This window comes from Nelumbo lutea, chromosome 1 (genome assembly GCF_056320005.1).
Source record: "Nelumbo lutea isolate HS-2025 chromosome 1, American lotus-T2T, whole genome shotgun sequence".
Lineage (NCBI taxonomy): Eukaryota > Viridiplantae > Streptophyta > Magnoliopsida > Proteales > Nelumbonaceae > Nelumbo > Nelumbo lutea.
The window spans coordinates 194,490,194-194,505,814 of NC_142684.1; the positions used below are offsets into that span (position 1 = coordinate 194,490,194).

Below are 15,621 nucleotides of genomic sequence, written 5' to 3' on the forward strand. Positions count from 1 at the left end.
TGGGCCTAAAGCCCATTTCGAACTGGGCTATTAATTTAGTTAATTAAAGGGGCGAATTCTGAGATGGATTAGCAGTTAGGTTAGGGTTTTGATCCTATCCACTCAGAGAGTCCAGATGTGAATGTGATTCAGATCTAGAAACCTCCTAATAAGATTAGGATAAAGCTAATCTAATCTGCAGATAAGATAAGGGTTTATCCATATCACTAGAAGAGAAGGCTGATCCAAATATGATTTGGATAAGCATCTCCTAATTGGATTAGGTGCTGATCTTTTCAAGTTAACAAAAGGAAGGAGGGGGTGGCAGCCTTGAAAAAAAACTAAGAAACACATCAGATCCTCTTTAATGCTGAAATCAAGAAGAGAGAATTCTGCACCCTGCGAATACTCTCTTGCCGCCTCCCTGCTCTTGCTGCCCTGTTTGCCAGTTCGATCTCCAACTGTGGGAGAAGTCAAGATTGGATCTCGACATCAATTCTTTGAGAAAGGATTGAAATGGAAGCTGTGCTCACGTTCCATCCTACTGTTTCTAGACTCAATGTATAGGTATTCGATCTGATGTAATTATTAATAGAAATAGGATTTCTATTTATTTTATTTTGGATCGAAGATGGCGGCGCAGAGAAGGAGATTTCGCAGATAAGAAAAATGCAATCTGCGATTTGCAGTTTGTGAAACTGCATTCTGTGATCTAACCTCTGTTTTGCAGGAAGGATTGTGTGAACAGCCCTGTTTGACTGATTCTTGTTTCTCCTTTTATCAGTATTTAATTTCAGATTATTTTCTTGAATTAAGGATTTAATTAAAGATCAAACACTAGACCCATTCGAACCAAGATTGGTTCAAAATTGTTTGGACCAATTCTAGGGTTTAATCAAGGCTGAAAGTCAGCCCTAATTTCCCACTAATGGGCCTAAGGATTTATATTTAATTAAATGGTTAATTCGGCCCAGCCTGTAAAGGCCCAGTTTTAAAAAGTTAAAACTGCAAAAGCCCATTTTAAAGGAAAAAGCTATATGGGCCGAATTGGGTAACCCTAATTCAGCCCATATACCTAGATAATATTAATGGTTAATATTATGGAATTTTAACGGGCTTCCAACGGGCCTTACAGATAATTAATTGATTGGATCAATTTATCCCTGCATGCGATGTATGGATGTGTGATGTGCTGCGTACATGGGCCATAAGTACTTGGCCCATGCTCATTCGACAGTGGCTCTTGCGCACACCATGGCTGAATGCACATCATTGCCATGGTGTCCCTTTTGGTCATTGGATGACTTCCCTCAGTGGTGGGCCCCACACCTCATCAAGAGGTTGCGTGCGGAACCCTAGCCGATTCAAGGCACACCGAAATCTGGCTTTATGAAAGTCAGTGGGAGCCACTTTGGTTTGACCTAAATCAAACTAGGGCGTAATTTTGTTCCCTCCAGCTAATATGAGTGCGTGTGATAGGGAGATTCATGTGATGAAACTCTCTAAAGGCCTTCCATCATTAGCATGAGGATGGGTCCTTCAATAATGAGGAAACGCACCAGAAAATGGGCTATCCATTTGCTGTTGGGCGTGTCTGAGTGTTTCATAAGATGATAGGGGCATCATAGACCGATGTGGGAGGGGCTTCACCAGAAAATGGGAACTCTCTCACGGTACCTTGGCGTTCACGAATATGATGGGTAAGCACTCACTGGACAGAAAGGTTTACCTGAAAATGGCTCTGAACCTTGTCTGACAGAGGCCCAAGGGAAAACTCATATGATGAGTGGATGTGATCCTTCACAGAAAGGTGGTGGGGTTATGCGCTGAAACAGTTGGCTCCATGCACCCTATGTGATCTCCCACATTTCCAGAGACAACCCATAGTCTCTGTCACTGAGAGAGGAGGGAAATCTCAGAGACGAATAAATGGAAATGGATCATAGATTAAAATCCAGATCTATGAAATGAACATGAATCAAATTAGGTTGTGGACTGATGTTTGCTCTTTTATCAGAAAATGGCAAACGGATCTTTTGCAAAACTACTTGATGACAACAAGTTGAAGGGCCCAAACTATACTGATTGGTAAAGGAACCTTATGCTGGTCCTAGCTTCTGAAAAGCTGGACAAAGTGGCAAAGAATCCTGCCCGAGAGCGTTTGGGTGATAGGGCTTCTGAGGCCCGAAGGAGAGACTATCAAGAATGGGAGGAGAAAAACTCCCTTGCCCGGTGTTACATCATTGCCTCCTTAGACAACCCGATACAGAGGCAGTTCGATCAGATCGAACTTGCCAAAGACATGTTGGACATTCTCAGGACAATGTATGAAGAGCATAATCATTCTACTCGACAAAAGGTCTTTAAACAGTTCATGACCGCACAAATGTCCAAGGGTCAACAAGTTCATAACCATTGTCTTCGGATGATGGGATACATCAACAAACTGGAGGCTCTTGGATCCGGGTTGGACCTTGCTACCCAGATAGATGCTATCCTTAACTCTTTGCCTCCTTCCTTTAATCTGTTCATCATGAACTATAACATGAACAAGCTGAATGTCAGCTTACAAGAGCTCAGCAATATGTTCCAAAGAGCTGAGGAACTGATTAGAAAGGATGAGCCTGTAGCCATGCTTGTTGAAGCTGGCAAGACAGGCAAGAGAAAAAGGAAGGCAAAGAAGCATCAGAAGAAAGCCACTAAGAGCAAGAAGCAGAAGAAAGACAAAGCATCGGATGCCTGTCACTTCTACAAGAAGACCGGCCACTGGAAAAGGAATTGTCCTGCCTACCTGGAATCCAAGAAAGGTAACTTCGAAACTTGTGTTATAGAAACCAATTTGTTGGTAGCTTCTGCTTCCTGGTGTATTGACTCCGAGGCGTCGACTCATGCTTGTAACTCACTACAGGGGTTCAAGGTAAGCAGAAGGCTGAGTGAAGGAGAAATCACAGTCTTCTTGGGGACTACTGCAACTGTTGCAGCCGCGATCATAGGAATCGTGGAATTAATTTTTAGAGAAGGAATAATTGTACTGAAAGACTGTCTATATGTAAAAATTTAAGGAGAAATTTGATTTCTGTCTCAAAACTGTGTGCAGATGGTTATTCTGTCTTCTTTAGTAATACGATTACTGTTAAAAGAAACAACAGATTCATCGCATACGGGGTACTAGAGAACGGTCTCTTTGTTCTACATCCTTCTCTAGAAATTAACATAACCGAAACTACGTCAGCTGAAATCCCTAAGAAGAGAGCTCGTGATACAGTTAATCCCACGTGTCTGTGGCATTATCGACTTGGCCACATCTATGTTGACCGAATCACAAGGTTGGTAAAGGATGGTCCTTTGGATTTTCTAACTGTAGAAGATCTTCCCACCTGTGAGCCTTGCCAACAAGGCAAGATGACGAAATGAAAATTTAATGGTAAGCCTGAAAGATGTATGGGCACACTTGACCTAATACATACTGATGTATGTGGTCCCCTGAGTGTTAGGACACGAAATCAACACGTGTATTTCATCACCTTCACAGATGATTTTTCACGATACGGTTACGTGTACTTAATGAGACACAAGTCTGAATCCTTTGAAAAGTTCAAAATGTTTAGACAAGAGGTCGAGAAACAATTAGGGAGAGAAATTAAGGCACTTCGATCAGATCGAGGTGGCGAGTATATCTCTGACGAATTCAGGGACTACTTAAAGGACAATGGGATAGTATCACAATTAGCTCCTCCTGCTACACCACAACTTAACGGTGTTTTGGAGAGGAGGAATAGGACCTTATTGGATATGGTCCGGTCACTTCTCATACACTCAGAGTTACCCACATCCTTTTGGGGTTACGCATTAGAGACTGCAATTTATGTGCTGAATTGGGTTCCAACCAAATCGGTTCCGAATACTCCATATGAACTTTGGACCGGAAAGAAACCAAGTGTCAGACATTTGAAGATTTGGGGTTGTCCAGCACACATTAAAAGAACAAGTGCAGACAAGTTGGAATCCAAGACCAGCCGTTGCCTATTTGTAGACTACCCAAGATGCTCGGTAGGTTACCTATTCTATGATCCAAGTGAGCAGAAAGTGTTCTGCCGTCGTAACGCGCAATTCTTGGAAACTGACTATATCCTGGACACCCATCGTCAGGAAGTTGTTCTTGATGAGGAGAGCTCAGGAGCAGTGGGAGATGTCCCACAACTTCCAGGTAGTGACCAACCTAGAAGATCCACTCGGGTATCCAGGCCACCAGTCCGTTATGGTTATGACCAGGATAGTTACCTGGTGGAAACCTTGACTATTGAGGAGGATCACGTGACTTACATGGAAGCTATGTTGGACATAGATTCCCAGAAGTGGGTGGAGGCCATGAGAGCAGAGATGAACTCAATGGAGACCAATGGAGTCTGGACTCGAGTAGATCCGCCCTCCGGGGTAAAAGCAATCGGTTGCAAATGGATTTACAAGAGGAAGATGGGCCCCGATGGTAAGGTTGAGACCTTCAAGGCTCGTCTGGTGGCAAAAGGGTATACTCAGAAAGAGGGCATCGATTATGAGGAAACCTTTTCGCCTGTGGCCATGCTTAAATCCATTAGGATCCTGCTAGCTATAGCAGCATACCATGATTATGAGATTTGGCAAATGGATGTCAAAACTGCATTCCTGAATGGAGATCTTACTGAAGATATCTATATGCAGCAGCCGCAAGGCTTCATTGCTGCAGGTCAGGAAAACATGGTATGTAAACTTAATAGATCCATTTATGGACTTAAGCAAGCTTCTAGAAGTTGGAACATCCGTTTTGACTCTGCCGTCAAATCGTTTGACTTCGAGCAGAATCCGGATGAACCCTGTGTCTACAGGAAGTACAGTGGAGATAAGGTTACCTTCTTGGTTCTGTATGTAGATGACATTCTACTCATTGGGAATGATGTAGGTATGTTAACTACGGTGAAAGTATGGTTATCACAACAATTCTCCATGAAAGATCTTGGAGAAGCCTCCTATATACTGGGTCTTCGACTCTATAGATATAGATCGAAGTGGATAATAGGATTATCCCACTCTGCCTACATTGACAAAATAGTCAAAAGATACAGCATGGAAAACTCCAAGAAAGGAAATGTTCCTTTCAGGCACGGAGTCACTCTCTCCAAGAAGATGTCTCCCAAGACTTCTGAGGAGATTGATGGCATGAAAGACGTTCCTTATGCCTCTGCCATAGGGAGCATCATGTATGCCATGCTGTGCACTCGTCCTGACATAACTCAGGCAGTGAGTGTAGTAAGCAGATTTCAGGCCAACCCAGGGCAGGAGCATTGGACTGCTGTGAAAAACATACTTAAGTACCTTCGAAGGACAAAAGAGTTTTGTCTAGTATTCGACGGTAGCTCACTACAGATCCAAGGGTATACAGATGTCGATTTCCAGTCAGACCCAGATGATAGAAAGTCTACATCTGGATATGTTTTCACGATAGGATCGTGTGCTGTTTGCTGGAAAAGCAGCAAACAGGGGTCCACTGCAGACTCCACGACCGAGGCCGAGTACATTGCCTCAAGTGAGGCTGCCAAAGAAGACGTATGGATGAAGAAGTTTATTCATGAGTTGGGAGTAGTTTCGTCCGACACATTACCCATCCCATTGTTGTGTGACAACAATGGAGCCATTGCTCAGGCTAAGGAGCCACGAGCCCACTCGAAGTCGAAGCACATCGAGAGAAAGTACCACATACTGCGGGAGATTGTTGGTAGAGGGGACGTCCTGATTCAGAAGGTAGCATCAGCGGATAATGTAGCAGACCCATTGATAAAGCCACTATCACAGAAAGTGTTTGAGAAATACGTGGAAAGCATGGGACTCCGGCTAGTACCTGATTGGACCTAAGTGCAAGTGGGAGCTGTTAGACAGTTTTGTATGCCCTTAGCTTCAATCAAAATTGATGTACTTTATTAGTTTATTGTAAATGAATAAAAGTACATATTTGATTCATGTTCCCTTGGTATGTTTCTGTGTAATACCCTTAAACTGGACACTTATTGAGACTCGTGTTAGTTTTGAATGTTCACAGCCAGTGGGTCGGTCTGGGGAGACCTATCCTGACAAGGCTGACACTGTGGTGCCACCAAGTCGGTTGGGGTGGCATGTCTCAGCTACCAGGGTGAGACCCTAGGCACATACAGTGTGGGATTAATTGAATCTTTGAACTGGACCAGATTTTCAGTATTGCCCTGGACCTTGGAGATTGATGGGCAAAACAGGAAAGTTACACCCGACCCCTAGACTCGATTATGATACTGCACTAGATGTCGGATCGGGCTGTCTTTGATGTACCAATCAGTGAGATCCTTAGCGGTGGTCAAAACCTGGGTATCTTGGGACAATCCGAGAATTCATCTGAGTGGGTGATCATAGTGAATGGATCAGCCCCTTTGTCGGACAAAGGTAATGATCAGGGATGCACTCTCACTGTTGGAAACCAAGACTGCCGGCAGCCGATTTCAACCGTTGAAATTTGTTTTGCAAAATATATATTTTTTTTATATGAGATATAAAAGTATATATATTATGGTTTCTAAAATGTTTGCAAAAGGGTTTTAATTCCCCGGATCCATATAAGTGGAGAGTGCAACACTGTTCCTTGCAGCCGAGGGAGAGGTCCTCTCTTGTCGGGCAGTGTATGATCATTATGGGCTGAGAGGTTAAGTGTAAGACCATTGAGGATAATACCTGATGGGCTAATCTTGCATCTGCCCACAGTCCCTGGGTGTTACAAGGTGGCTTGGCCCAGGGACCACTTAGGGTAAGTGTTGGGCCCATAGAGCCCATTTGATGGGTTTCAGGGGGTGCACTGTCTTTAACAGTGTATTCGACCAGTCCTTGTAACAAAGGCTGGGCTGAACCCATGTGGTTGATGTGTAGATCAATGCTTGGGTCCCACGCAATACAAGGAAGCCCAACTGGGCAGCAGTTAGGAAGGTTAAGTGAGCACATAAGCTTAATGGGCTTAAAGCCCATTTTGAACTGGGCTATTAATTTAGTTAATTAAATGGGCGAATTCTGAGATGGATTAGCAGTTAGGATAGGGTCTTGATCCTATCCACTCAGAGAGTCCAGATGTGAATGTGATTCAGATCTAGAAACCTCCTAATAAGATTAGGATAAAGCTAATCTAATCTGCAGATAAGATAAGGGTTTATTCTTATCACTAGAAGAGAAGGCTGATCCAAATATGATTTGGATAAGCACCTCCTAATGGGATTAGGAGCTGATCTTTTCATGTTAACAAAAGGAAGGAGGGGGCGGCAGCCTTGAAAAAAAACTAAGAAACACATCAGATCCTCTTTAGTGCTGAAATCAAGAAGAGAGAATTCTGCACCCTGCGAATACTCTCTTGCCTCCTCCATGCTCTTGCTGCCCTGTTTGCCAGTTCGACCTCCAACTGTGGGAGAAGTCAAGATTGGATCTTGACGTCAATTCTTTGAGAAATGATGTGTTGCTCATTATGACACTAGCAAGTGCACTAGCCGTTCAAGTAATAAAGTAGAGAGTGAAGTATCGTTCCCACGAGGATTTAGGAAACAATTACCAATACTAAATTGAGCATTTCTTATCTGATCAACAAATAAATCAAAACTCTAATGAAAGCTAAGAAATCCTAAATTAAAATCTATCTAAATCATTAGCCCAATTGCCTTCAATTCAGGTTAGAAGAGTAAGCAGTAAATGTCAATCTCAGAATTCAGCAATCTATCAATTTGGATCATTCGAATAAATCATGATTGAGCCTTGGTTTGGTGAAACCCCAAGGTCATGAACAGCCTCTCTCAAGCGCATGTTCATCCTATGCATGAGTGACGGTTCTTCTATCTCTAGCAAGAATCTAATCCCCATGCATGCATTTCTTCAAACACTTCTAAGGCATCAATTCAAATCTAAATTGATCACCAACTGAATTGTGCAAGTTATCTCTAACCTTGCACTCAATTCAATTCTTGAATAGTAGATCTGAATTCCTAGAGTCTCTCTCAAGCACTCTAGGAATTCCAAGCTGTAGATTAATTCGCCCAATCTGAAAATTGCAGATCTGAATTCTCTTTCAAGCAATTCAGATCTTGCAATCTCAGATCTTAGAATTCAGATCTGAGTTTTGAAGGTTAGTTGGCCGAATTACTCTACAATCACACCCTTATTCAAGAAACTTCAAGTACAATGCATGACCATTTGAATGAATCAAAAAGAATTAGATTGCTGAACTGAAATTTTACAAGCTGAAATACATCAAGGAAGAATGGAAACAAGGAGAAAGAAGAAAGAACATATAACTAAGAAACTGAATTCAAATCAAAAGAGAATGAAACTACAAATGATTTATTACAAAAGATCTTTGAATCACAAACCCTCAATTCGAACTCACCTTCTTCTTCTAGATTGCTTGTCTTGAACTTCCTTCAGCCCTTCTTCTTCTTCTTCCTTGCACCTAGCCTTCTTCTCTTCTCTTCTCTCAAGGTGGCCGAACCTCTAAGAGTGGGAGAGCCTTCCTCTCATGCAATTGAACAACTTTCTCCCCTCCTAGAGGCCTCCTTATATAGTTTTTCAAGGGGGCTCTTGCCCCTTCTTGAAGCCTCTAGAATGGGGTGTATTACACCCCTCATGAACCTTTTAGAGTGCTCCCTCCTTTTCTTCAAGAAACTCCTAGAAGTTGCCGCCCTAGCTCCCTTTGGGCTGCTATTTGGGCTACAACTTAGCTTTCTTTTGAGCTCATGTGGGCTACACTCTAGGCTGTTATTTGGGCTAAAAATGGGCTGGGCCGAAATTTCCTTCTTGCTAGGCTTCTTCCCTTGGATTTTCCAAAGAGTTTCACTTGCTCTTCTTGGGCCGAATGAAATTCTCTTGCTCTCATGGCTGGGCTGGGCTGATCTTGATAAATTTTGGGTTTTCTTTTCTTGCTTTTGCCTTCTTTTTGTTGATTTGGCTCCCCTGAAATCTTTCTTACAATCAAGCTAAAATAGGGCAAAATTTAATTAAACCATCATAAAATTTCATGCAAAAACCTCATAAAATATAGATAAATTGTAGGTTCATCAAATACCCCCACACTTAAGCTTTTGCTTGTCCTCAAGCAGAGACATCAGCCATAAACTTAACATTCCCTCCTTCTGTTCTCACCATTTACCTGGTGAACTTTTTAAGATAGAAATGCATTGAGTAGTCGGGGAACTTTTGTAAGTGCTCAACTCTTATTCTTGTAAATTACCATTTAAGATATGTATCAGATCCGAGGAAAGGAGAATATGAATTTCATCATAGTCTAGCCTTCACTCCTAATTCATATATAAATCAGCTCCTTAATTGTCAAGGTTAATAATCAAATTTCACTAAGTTTCACATCTGTAACTAAATCTCAATGAGAGTTCAACTTTAGAGTGCCCCTTTGAACCTCAGTTGTCACCACAATTACTTATTACTAAGGGTGAGTGCATCTTATGCTCCATCTCACCCTTTTTTTTTTTTTTTTTCGGTGTGAGTGCATTTTATGCTCCATCTCACACTTTTCTCTCTCTTTTACTTTTCACATTTTTTTTTTTTTTTTTTTTTTTTTTTTGGTGTGAGTGCATCTTATGCTCCATCTCACACTGGTCACTTACTTGAGGCAGGACACATGTTCTAAGCTGCTAGTTTTACTATTCAGCTCAAAATAGCGGAGTCAATTTGGGCTTTTGTCCTTCTTTGCAATTATTGAACCTCAAGAATCAGCACTTCAGATGTGCACTAGCTCTCTTGACCATTAACCATGAAATCAAGGGCTTCCATACACATGAAGATAGTTAGGGCTAGTCATGCTGAAAAGCATATTCAGCTCCCCTTTTCTCATGCATAAATCAAATTGGATCATTCACAAGAATAAAAACTTAACAAGTACATCAGTCTCCCTCAACTCATTGAATTCCTTCTTAAAAAAAATCATCAAATAAATAGTAATGAACTTGAGGGGTTCCAGTCTTTTTTTTTTTTTAGGTTATGTCATTGCCTGCATATGTGTGTTGGGGTGCATGAGGTGCATGGTTTCAACCCCCATACCCTAGCCTCGGGCTCACTCCCCCACACTTAAGATGAACATTGTCCTCAATGTTCGTAGTGTTAGGGAGTCACACTTGCTAGAGCAAACTGAAGAAAAGAAAATGATGAACTGAGTCCTTAAAGAATTGGAATTTTGAGAAAAAGATCTTTATTTTACTAACTAATATTCTAAAAAGATAAATGACAAAAAGATTCCTTAACTTGTTCATGAGCAAGCATAAGAGATTATTGGTTATCTAGATAAACAGTGGATGGAGGGGATACAGTACTGCCCATTAAATATGGTTTCAGGCGCTGACCATTTACTTTAAACATGCCCTGAACCGGGTGGGTGAGTTCTATAGCCCCATGGGGAAAAACCTGTGAAATGGTAAAGGGTCCAGACCACCTGGATCTCAGCTTACCTGGAAACAAGCGGAGACGGGAATTATATAACAATACCTGTTGGCCTACATAAAAGTCCTGTCTCAGCAAGTTCTTATCATGTCAGTTTTTTATTCTTTCTTTATACACTTTGGCATTCTCATAGGTGGTAAGTCTGAATTCATCCAATTCATTCAATTGCAACCGCCTTTTAGCCCCTGTGGCCTGAATGTCAAAATTTAAGAATTTAAGAGCCCAATAGGCCTTGTGTTCCAATTCAACTGGTAAATGGCATGCTTTACCAAAGACCAATCTGTAGGGGGACATGCCAATGGGTGTCTTAAATGCAGTTCTGTATGCCCATAATGCATCATCTAATTTGATGGACCAATCTTTTCTGGCGGATGCTACGGTCTTTTCCAGAATTCTTTTGAGTTCCCTATTAGCCAACTCCACTTGGCCACTGGTTTGAGGGTGATAAGGGGTAGCTAATTTATGTGTAATTCCATATTTCTGCATTAACCTCTCAAATTGGCTATTGCAGAAGTGAGTTCCCCTATCACTAATTATAGCTCGCGGAGTGCCAAATCGGGAGAATAGCTTCTTTAGGAAGTGTACCACCCTTCTTGAGTCATTTGTGGGTAAAGCCATGGCTTCTACCCATTTGGATACATAGTCAATTGCAACGAGGATGTACTTATTCCCAAAAGAATTCGGGAAAGGTCCCATGAAATCTATACCCCAAACATCAAAGATTTCACAGATTAAAATATTGGAAAGGGGCATTTCATTCCGTCGGGAAATGTTTCCCGATCTTTGGCATTTGTCACATGTGGACACATACCGATGGGCATCTTTGAAAAGTGTGGGCCAATAAAAACCTGATTGCAAAACCTTGGCTGCAGTGCGACTAGCTCCAAAATGACCTCTTGCTTCTTTATCATGGCAAAATTGGAGTACCGACTCCATCTCCTCCTCGGGGACACATCTCCTTATGATCTGATCTGCACACAATTTATACAAAAAGGGTTCCTCCCACAGATAGTATTTTACATCAGAAAAGAATTTCTTTTTCTGTTGATATGAAAGGTTAGGAGGAAGGACTTGTGCAGCTAGATAATTAGCAAAATCAGCATACCAAGGATATGAGTATTTCTGTATTGAGTACAACTGCTCATCCGGATATTCTTCTTGAATGTTGCTGGTTATCTCCTCTTTTGAGCTTACCGTGTCTAACCGGGAGAGATGGTCAGTAGCCAGGTTTGCAGCACCCTTCAGGTCTCTAATCTCAATGTCAAACTCTTGCAATAAAAGGATCCACCTGATCAGTCTTGGTTTTGAGTTTTGCTTGTTAAGCAAGTGCCTTAATGCCGAGTGATCTGTGTGGACAACAACCTTGGATAATATCAGATATGAACGAAACTTATCAAGTGAAAATATTACTGCTAACAGCTCCTTTTCTGTGGTGGTGTAATTGAGTTGGGGTCCAGTCAAGGTTCTGCTAGCATAGTAAATTGGCTGAAAATGTTTGTTCATTTTTTGTCCTAAAACAGCTCCTATAGCAAAATCACTCGCATCACACATCAATTCAAATGGGAGGGTCCAATCTGGTGCTACCATGATAGGTGCATGGATCAATTTGTCTTTCAAGATGTTGAATGCATGAAGACATTCAGTTGAAAATTCAAAAGGCACTTCTTTCTGAAGCAAGGTAGATAATGGCTTGGAAATTTTTGAGAAATCTTTAATAAACCTTCTATAGAATCCGACATGTCCTAAGAAACTTCTCAAAGAACGAACAGATGTTGGGGTTGGCAATTTTTCAATTGCCTCCACCTTGGCCTTGTCGACTTCTATACCTCTTTGAGAGATCTTGTGTCCAAGCACTATGCCTTCTTGCACCATAAAAAAACATTTCTCCCAATTTAACACAAGATGTGTTTCTTTACATCTACTAAGCACCTGTTCCAGATTATTCAAACATGCATCAAACGAAGAGCCAAAAACTGAAAAATCATCCATGAAGATCTCAATAAATTTTTCAACCATATCAGAAAATATAGACATCATACATCGCTGAAAGGTTGCTGGGGCATTGCATAACCCAAAGGGCATCCTTCGGTATGCAAAGGTTCCATATGGGCAAGTAAAAGTGGTATTTTCTTGATCTTCTGGTGCAATTGGTATCTGGTTATACCCTGAATATCCATCCAAGAAACAATAATACTCATGCTCGGCTAGCCTCTCCAACATTTGATCAATAAATGGGAGAGGGAAATGGTCCTTCCGGGTGGCTTCATTTAATTTTCTATAGTCAATACACACACGCCATCCGGTAACGGTTCTATTAGGGATGAGTTCATTTTTCTCATTTGGAACAACAGTCGTACCCCCTTTTTTGGGCACAACTTGCACAGGGCTTACCCAAGAACTATCAGAAATAGGATAAATGATCCCAGCATCTAACAACTTAATTATTTCAGCCTTTACCACTTCTTTCATGTTGGGGTTCAGGCGCCTTTGGGGCTGAATTGAAGGCTTGCTGTCCTCTTCCATCAAAATTCTGTGAGTGCAGATTGATGGATTAATGCCTTTGATATCTTCTACCTTCCAAGCTATAGCATTTTTGTGTTCCCGCAGCACTCTTAATAATTTTTCTCTTTGTAAGGGATTCAGCGCTGCGGAAATTATCACGGGGAGATCTGATGGTTCCTCAAGGAAAGCATACTCTAAATGGGATGGTAATTGCTTCAGTTCAAGGGTGGGGGGTTCTTGGGGTGATGGCTTACCTGATGGTCCGGGCAATTTGCCTAAGTTCTCTAATTTAAGAAACCCCTTTCCCTTGAATTGAGGCTTATCGTTCAGGTATGCTATCATGAGGTTTATTTTTTCATTTTCTGCTTCTTCAAGTTCTCCCTGCTGGAGGCAGAGTTCAAGAGGATCAGTTATTCTACATACCTGGAAGCATTCATCAATTGTCAATTCAATGGCATCAATCATAAAACAAGAATCATCACTAGAGGGTGCATGTTTCATAGCATCAGACATTTTAAAAATTATCTCCTCATCTTGTATCCTAAGGCTGAGTTGTCCTTGTTGGACATCAATCATTGCTTTCCCGGTAGCCAGGAAAGGTCTCCCTAGGATAAGCGGGACCTCCACATCTTCTTGCATGTCTAACACAATGAAATCAACTGGAAAAATGAATTTGTCAACTTTAACTAACACATCTTCTATGATCCCCCTAGGATGTCTAATGGATCTATCAGCCAATTGTAATGCCACTCTAGTGGGTTGGGGTTCATTCAACCCCAATTTCTTGAAGATAGAATATGGCATTAAATTGATGCTAGCTCCCAGGTCACATAAAGCTTTTTCAATTTTTAAACTACCAATGGTACAAGGAATAGTGAAACTCCCTGGATCTTTGAGTTTCTGAGGCAGCTTGTTCAGAAGGATAGCAGAACATTCCTCATTTAATGCAACTGTAGCCACATCTCCCAGTTTCCTTTTGTTTGCCAATAATTCCTTCAAAAACCTTGCATAGTGTGGCATCTGGGCTAAAGCATCAGCAAAAGGAATATTAATATGTAAACTTTTAAATATTTCAAGAAACTTACCAAATTCCTTCTCCAATTTTTGTTGCTTCAGCCTGTTATGGAATGGAACTTGTGGTTGTTGGTGCATCCCTTGTTGTGCTTCTAGTTGTTCCGTCTTCTGTTGTCTGGTTCCAAGGCTTGTTTCTACCTTGGATTCAGCCCAATTCTTCTTTTCTACCTCAGGCAACTCTTTTCCACTTCTTAAGGTAATAGCTTGCACCTGCTCTCGTGGATTCACTTCAGTGTTGCTTGGAAGAGTTCCCGGCAGTCTGGAAAAGATTAATTGTGCCAATTGCCCCACTTGGTTTTCTAGGTTTTTGATTGAGGCTTCCTGGTTCTGGAACCTAGTTTCTGCACCTGCTATAAATTTTGTCATCAGTTCCTCCAAATTAGATTTTGGTTCAGGCTGATGATAAGTCTGGTGGAACGGCTTGGAAATATGCTGATTTGGCCAGGACTGGTTTGAATGTCCCCTCCATCCTGGATGAAAAGTATGGTGACTCTGGTAACCCTGCTGTCTTGACGAATTGCTGACATAGTCAACTTGTTCAGTAGATGGTCTGAACTGATTGCCAACTTGGCAGTCTGTACTGATGTGGCCTCCCCCACACAATTCACAATTAAGAGGCTACACATGCATGGCAGCTATCTGCATTTCATCTATTTTTTTATTGAGTGCTCCTATTTGTGCAGATAGTGCTGTATAAGTGTCAACATTATGCAAGCCTTGCTGCTTCCTAGTTTGAGTTCTTTCCGAATGCCATTGATAGTTGTTGGCTGCCATTTCCTCAATAAGTGCATGGGCAACCTCAGGAGTTTTATTATTTATGGATCCTCCGGCTGCAGCATCTAATATGGTCTTATTTGAGTCAGTAAGACCATTATAGAAAATCTGCACTTGCAGCCAAATGGGGAGGCCATGGTGAGGAACTCTCCTTAACAGCTCCTTGTATCGTTCCCATGACTCATATAAAGATTCCCCCTCTTGCTGGAAAAAAGTAGTGATGTCATTCCTCATTTTAGCAGTTTTAGAAGGGGGAAAATATTTAGAGAGAAAACGGCTGGCCATTTCGTCCCATGTGGCTATAGATCCTGCCGGTAATGAGTTCAACCAAGCTTTGGCTTTATCCTTCAAAGAAAATGGGAATAACCTCAGCCGGATGGCATCATCACTTACCCCATTGTGTTTGAAGGTGTCACAGATTTCCAAGAAGTTAGCAATATGGGCATTCGGATCCTCATGGGCCATACCACAAAACTGAACCGTATTTTGTATCATTTGGATTATGGCCGGTTTAATTTCGAAGTTATTGGCAGCAATAGTTGGCCTGATAATGCTGGAGACAGTCCCGGTGAGGGTGGGCTTGGCATAATCCATCATAGTTCTTTGTTCAGCCATTTCTTGTGCTTCTTGTCTGACTTGCTTAGCAGCTCTCAAACGGACACGGAGAGTCCGTTCAATCTCCGGGTCGTAAAGGATTTCTTCCAGTTCAGGTCTGCTTGTCATAAACTGTTGAAGTCAAAGCAATAAAAATGCCAATATTCACAAAAGAAAATAAATAACTAATCCTATCACACTGAAAATGTAAAGTGAAGTATT

The 15,621-nt window shown here is 41.6% G+C and overlaps 1 non-coding gene across 1 annotated transcript; it reads left to right on the top strand.

The window, feature by feature from the left end:
- The first annotated feature begins 14,935 nt into the window (after positions 1 to 14,935).
- LOC148880145 (small nucleolar RNA R71) lies at positions 14,936 to 15,042 on the top strand. The gene has a single exon (XR_016106151.1). It is a non-coding gene; the product is annotated as a small nucleolar RNA R71 (small nucleolar RNA).
- The last annotated feature ends 579 nt before the right edge of the window (positions 15,043 to 15,621 follow it).